Source organism: Cynocephalus volans, chromosome 1 (assembly GCF_027409185.1).
Source record: "Cynocephalus volans isolate mCynVol1 chromosome 1, mCynVol1.pri, whole genome shotgun sequence".
Classification (NCBI taxonomy): domain Eukaryota; kingdom Metazoa; phylum Chordata; class Mammalia; order Dermoptera; family Cynocephalidae; genus Cynocephalus; species Cynocephalus volans.
This window is the reverse complement of record NC_084460.1, coordinates 40202098-40208197: the sequence shown is the minus strand read 5'-3', so window position 1 is coordinate 40208197 and position 6100 is coordinate 40202098. Positions and strand designations below refer to the sequence as shown.

Below are 6100 nucleotides of genomic sequence, written 5' to 3'. Positions count from 1 at the left end.
AATAAATAGAAGAGCCAAAAAAAAATTCAACAATCACAATAATTATTTGTACTTGTTAAGAGAAGTGAACAGAACTGAGGTTGCCAGGGATGGAAAAGTGGGAGAGGGTGGTGGAAAAGTGAGGAATTGGTAAAGGGCCATGAAAATCAGTTACATTGTATAATGATAAACAAATTTAAAAATAATAATCAATAAATAAAATAAGTATGTGAAATAAGGCATATGTTAATTAGCTCAATTTAGCAATTCTACAATGCATACATATATCAAAAGAACATGTACACAGTAAATATATACATTTTTATCTGTCAGTAAGAAGGGAAGTGGGAGTGGGAGTGCGAGATGCGGGAGCAGCACGAGCAGTGGCTCGCGCCAGAGCAGCGGGGATAGCAGCGCCCAGAGTGCAGGGCCCACGGAGAAGTCTCTGCTCATCGCAGAACGATGAGAGAGGACCACAGTGACAAAGTGAAAGTGAGCCACCGGAGTCGCAGCCCTGTGCATCCGTCTGCCACAAGAGTGTCTGGAGCTGGGGGATGGCCGAAAGCCAAGAAAAGAGAGATTGGAAGAAAGAGACCTGCTGTCCGACCTACAGGACGACAGCGACAGGAAAACCAGCTCAGCTGCTGCTGCTCAGGGGAGCCAGAATCAGGTGAGGAGGAGAAGGAGGGGGAGGGGGAGGGGAGGGGAGGGGAGGGGGAGGGGAAGGGAGAGGAGGGGGGAGGGAGGGGGAGGGGAGAGGAGGGGGGAGGGAGGGGGAGGGGAGAGGAGGGGGGAGGGAGGGGAGGGGAGAGGAGGGGGGAGGGAGGGGAGGGGAGAGGAGGGGGGAGGGAGGGGGAGGGGAGAGGAGGGGGGAGGGAGGGGGAGGGGAGAGGAGGGGGGAGGGAGGGGGTGGGGAGGGGGAGGGGAGGGGTTGGGAGAAGGGGGAGGGGGAGGTTGGGGGAGGGGAGGGGAGGGGGAGGCGGGAGCAGCCCACTGAAGAAATGAGTGACGATGAAGAAAGAGGAAGAAGATGGAAACCATGTCTTTGTTGTTCCAGAGACACGATTTGACTGAGATTCGGAGAAAGTGGAGAAGGGGAGGAAGTGGCTGAGGGGACCCCACAGAGCAGCGTCCTCACCTGACTCCCCAGCCTCGTCACCTGTTGAGCTCAAGCGGAGCTGCCTGAGCACCTGCAGGTCTTGCAGGGCTGCCGAGCATGGAGGAGTTCCAGGGCCTGAACAGGATGGAAGAAAGCACCCATGGGGTGGTCTGCAAACCAAAGGATAAGAAACCAGATGAAATCGTGGAGAAGGGGAAGGAGGGCTTCCCTGTCGTGTCACTGAGGGTGATCGACACCATCCTCCAAGCCCAGCATCCCAACATCGTCAGCATCAGAGAAACCATCGTGGGCAGCAACATGCACAAGATCTACATGGTGATGAAATTCGTGGAGCACGACTTCCAGAGCCTGATGGAGACCATGAAGCAGCCATTCCTGCCAGGGAGGTGAAGACCCTGATGATCGAGCACCTGCCTCACCAAGTGGATCCTGCACCGAGACCTCGAGACGTCCAAACTGCTGCTGAGCCACATCGGCATCCTTCAAGGTGGGTTACTTTGGTCTGGTGCAGGAATACAGGTCCCCTCTGAAGGCCTACACCCGTCTGTGATGACCCTGTGGTACTGGGCCCCAGAGCTGCTGCCTGGTGCCAAGGAACACTCCATGGCCAACAACATGTGACCGGGAGATGCATCTTTGGAGAGCTGCTAACTCAGAAGCCTCTGTTCCCGGGGAGGTCAAAAATTGACCAGATCAACAAACCTGGGGACCCCAAGTGAGAAAATACGGCCTGGCTACAATGACCTCCCAGCAGTCAGGAAGGGGACCTTTGGCAAGTATCCCTATAACAACCTGAGCAAGTGCTTGGTGGCCTTATTCTCAAACTAAGTCTTCGATCTCAGGAACAAGTTCCGGACCTACTTCTCTGGGAGGAGGATCAATGCAGAAGACAGGCCCAAGCACGAGTATTTCCACGAGACCCCCTCCCTATTCACCCCTCTCTGTTCCCCATGTGGCCGCCAAGAGCCAGCAGCAGAGGGTGAAGTGGGGCACGAGCACATGGCCCCTGGAGGGAGGCCTGGGCTACAGCCAGGTGGGTGACAACAACCTGAAGGCGACCCGCTTCCACCTCACCACCACGAACCGGAGGGCCTCAGCTGCAGGCCCTGGCTTCGGCATCAAGTTCTGAAGCTCGGAGCAGACCCTGGCCAACCTCAGCAGGGGGTAGGGCTCAGCCACCAAGACCAGACCCTGGTCCTGCGCCCCTTCCACCACCATAGCTGCCAAGGCTTGAGCTGCCGGTATTCAATGCTCACATCTTGGCGTTCCTTATCTTATTTGGTTTCTTACATTCTCTTTTCATGTTATTTTTGTTTGTAAATTTGTAGAATTAAATAACATTTTCCTTGTTCTGGAGAAAAGCGGGGGGAAAAGCAGAAAGAATATTTGTAGCTAGATGGACACAAATATCTGAATTTTGATTTAAAAAACCGTTAATCTCCACATCCAAGAAGCTCAATGAACCCTAACTAGAAAAAAGTTTAACAGATCTACATATAGAAACATTATAACAAAAATATCAAAGACAAAGACAATGAGAATATCTTGAAAGCAGGAAGTGACAAGCAACTGATCACGAGAATTCACTAAGATTAGCAGTTGATTTCTCATCAGCTGAGAAAGAGAACTTATTAAAAGTGCTGAAAGACAAACTTGTCAACGGAGAATTCTATACCTTGGCAAATTTCTCCTGCAAAAGTGAGAGAAAAAATGAGACATTCCCAGATTAAAAAACAAAAAACAAAAAACATAGAGGTCATCACCTTCACACCTGCCATACACGAAATACTAACTGACACGATTTCATCTATAGAAAACCCTTAAAAAGCCACAAACAGATGTAAGAATATTAAAGCTAATACATGACTTCAGCAAGGTGCAGAACAACAGTCAACTGTATTAAGAAAAAATTCCACTGATAATAGCATAAAAAAGAATAAAATACTTAGGAATTTATTTATACAAAGAACAGCAAGATTTGTACACTGAAAATGACACATCATTCATGAAAGAAATTTCAAAAGACCTCAAAAATAAAGAGCCATCTAATGTTTATGGATTGGAAAACTCAATGTTGCTAAGCTGGCAATTTCCCACAATTTGACCTGCAGACTCAGTGCAGTCCCTGTGAAAATTTCAGATAACTTTTTGCAGAAATTGAGCAGCTAATCCTAAATTTCATATAAAAATGCAAGGGACCCAGAACAGCCAAAACAATCTTGAAAAAGAAGTGCAAAATTAGAGGACTTGTACTTCCCTGTTTCAACACTTCCTACAGAGCTACAGTAATTTAGATGGTGTGGTACTAGTGTAAGGATGGAAACATATATCAAAACAACAGAACTGAGGGTCCAGAAATAAACCCCTACATTTCAACTCAACTTATATTCAAAAAGTGTGCAAAGACTATTTAGTAGGAAAAGAATAGTCTTTTCAACAAATAATGCTGGGAAAATTGGATAGACACATACAAAAGAATACACTTGGATCTTTATCACATCATGTACAAAAATGGATTCAAAATGAAAAAAAAAGATCTTAGTAAATTAGGTAAAATGATAAAACTCAAGGAAGAAAACAAAGGTGTATATCTTTGTGTTGTGGTCATCGGCAACCATTTCTTAGCTATGTCACCAAAAGCATTCTGTTTTGGTCTGGGTTATCGTTTTATTAACTTAAAACCTCTAGCAGAGACAAATATAGTTTTGTCTGACCCATGTGCTCAAGCAAAAATGTATGCTGACAATTTGGAAGATATTTCTATTTTTATTTTATCAAAACATTTAAAAACCAACATATTTATTAAAGATTTACTTAAGATACATGAACTAATAACATTTGGGTTAGTTACTGTATATGTTAGCAATTTTTTATTGAGTGCTCACTTATGTAAGCCAATTTGAATAAAATTCCTTAAGGGATATCTGGCCAACAGTGCCAGCGGTTACCAGATAGAAACAACATACAACATAATACATGTACATATATGTAAACACTCCTAAACACATATCTGCACACAAAAATCTTATAGCTTTCATTTTAAAATTTTAGTCATAAAATAGTAATACAAATTCACCAGATTATAAAAGACGGTTGGATCTAAATTATGTTTCAGACACAATGAGACCTGTTCACAAGGCTAAACTTTATTTGCCTCGGTAAGTAAACTAATAAAGCCTATTGAACAAGATTTTGGGTAAAGAAATTTTTATACCAGTTTTATTTTTAAAGATAAAAATTTAACTTTTGCAGGGGGTTTCAAATAAATTTAGGGTTGTTAGGTTTTAATCCTGCGAAACAAGAAACTGAGAGAATCCAAACCCAGTGCTTTGAAGGAGAAAGTTTCATTTCCAGCAAAGTCTGGAGGGGAGACTGAAAAGTTCAGTTCCCGTGCCACACAGGCTAGCAAGAGGTTTAATTTGGCTTTAGAGGAAGGGGGAAGGAATGGTTCACTTTAGCTGTTTGTGGTTTTCCTGTTTTACACAAGTTTTGCACAAGATACTTTCTCAGAAAGTACCTGCTGACAAGAGAGGAGAGAGGGGAGAGGGGGAAGTTGTGTGAACAGCTAAAATGGCTCTGCCTATGCTAAGCAAGTTGCGGAGTCTAATAAGGGTTAGCTATTCAAGTATTCACATTTTAGCTAGGGCTGGCTGAATTATATAAGAGAAACAAAATTTCCAAGTGGCCTTGAAATCTAAACAACTCTGTCTTTCGTTTACCAGTCCAGTTTGTTTGATTAGTCAAGGAAGGCGGGGAAGCATTTTTTAAAAGTTGTTATTATTATTATTTCTTTGCTGCTTTCTGGCCCAAGAATGGCAGACAAAGCAATTGTTTTGCCAGACAAAGTTACCTTATCCTACTGCTCTTAAGTCAAGATTATAACCAGTCAGATGTAAGAACCTAAATTTTATAAACATTAATTCAGGTCTTTTTTTTAGATTATTAATCCTCCAATTAACTGTTTCATCACCTTAAGCAATTCTTAGTCAAGAAAACCTAAATTTACATTTCTAGAAAGTGTCTAGATTTTTAGGTTACGGATTACCATGGAGCTGCTATAATTTCTAAAGTCATTAAATTGGAAAATGATTAAAACTCTTTCTTCATCTTGGGTGGAATGCCATAAGCTGTGAGTTGCCTCTCAACACCTGCAGAAGTCAACAGTGTAGGCTCAGAGGACTCAAGCGAATACTACACACTGGTTCCAAGAATCAACGACTCATTTCCAAAGGAGCTTTTACTCCAGGACTCATTACTCTACATAGTATATGTCACTCTAAATTATAATAGAGAGAAGCTCACTTTCTCTGAAAGTATTTACTTGGGAATATGGCAGTGCAATGGGAATACACATGCCGTTGTAAACTATGTGTGTATTTAGGGAGGTAAAGGAAGACAAAGAGTTTTTAAGAAAATATGACCATCAGTTGGCTGTAAGTACCTGGGTTGATTTCTGAATCCTCTATTCTATTCCATTGGTCCATGTGTTTGTTTTTATGCCAGTACCATGCAGTTTTGGTTACTGTAGCTTTGTAGTATAATTTGAAGTCAGGCAGTGTAATGCCTCCAGTTTTTTTTGTTTTTTGTTTTTTGGGTTCTTTTGCCCAAGATTGCTTTGGCTATTTAGGGCCTTTTGTCATTCCATATGAATTTTAGTATTGTTTTTTCTATATCTGTGAAGAATGTCATTAGTTTTGATGGGGATTGCATTAAATCTGTAGATCATTTTGGGTAGTATGGACATTTTCACAAAGTTAATTCTTCCAATCCATGAACAAGGAATGTCTTTCCATCTTTCGGTGTCCTCTTTCTTTCACCAAAGTTTTGTAGTTCTCATTGTAGAGATCTTTCACCTCTTTGGTTAGATGTATTCCTGGGTATTTTATTTGTTTGGTAGCTATTATAAATGGGCTTGTTTCTTCATTTCTTTTTCTGCTTGTTTGTTGTTAGTGTATAAGAATGCTGCTGATTTTTGTGTATTGATTTTGTATCCTGCAACTT

General features: G+C 42.5%; 1 pseudogene; it reads left to right on the top strand.

Annotated features, from left to right (window-relative positions):
- The first annotated feature begins 423 nt into the window (after positions 1-423).
- LOC134383569 (cyclin-dependent kinase 11B-like) lies at positions 424-2228 on the top strand (annotated as a pseudogene).
- Positions 2229-6100: the final 3872 nt, after the last annotated feature.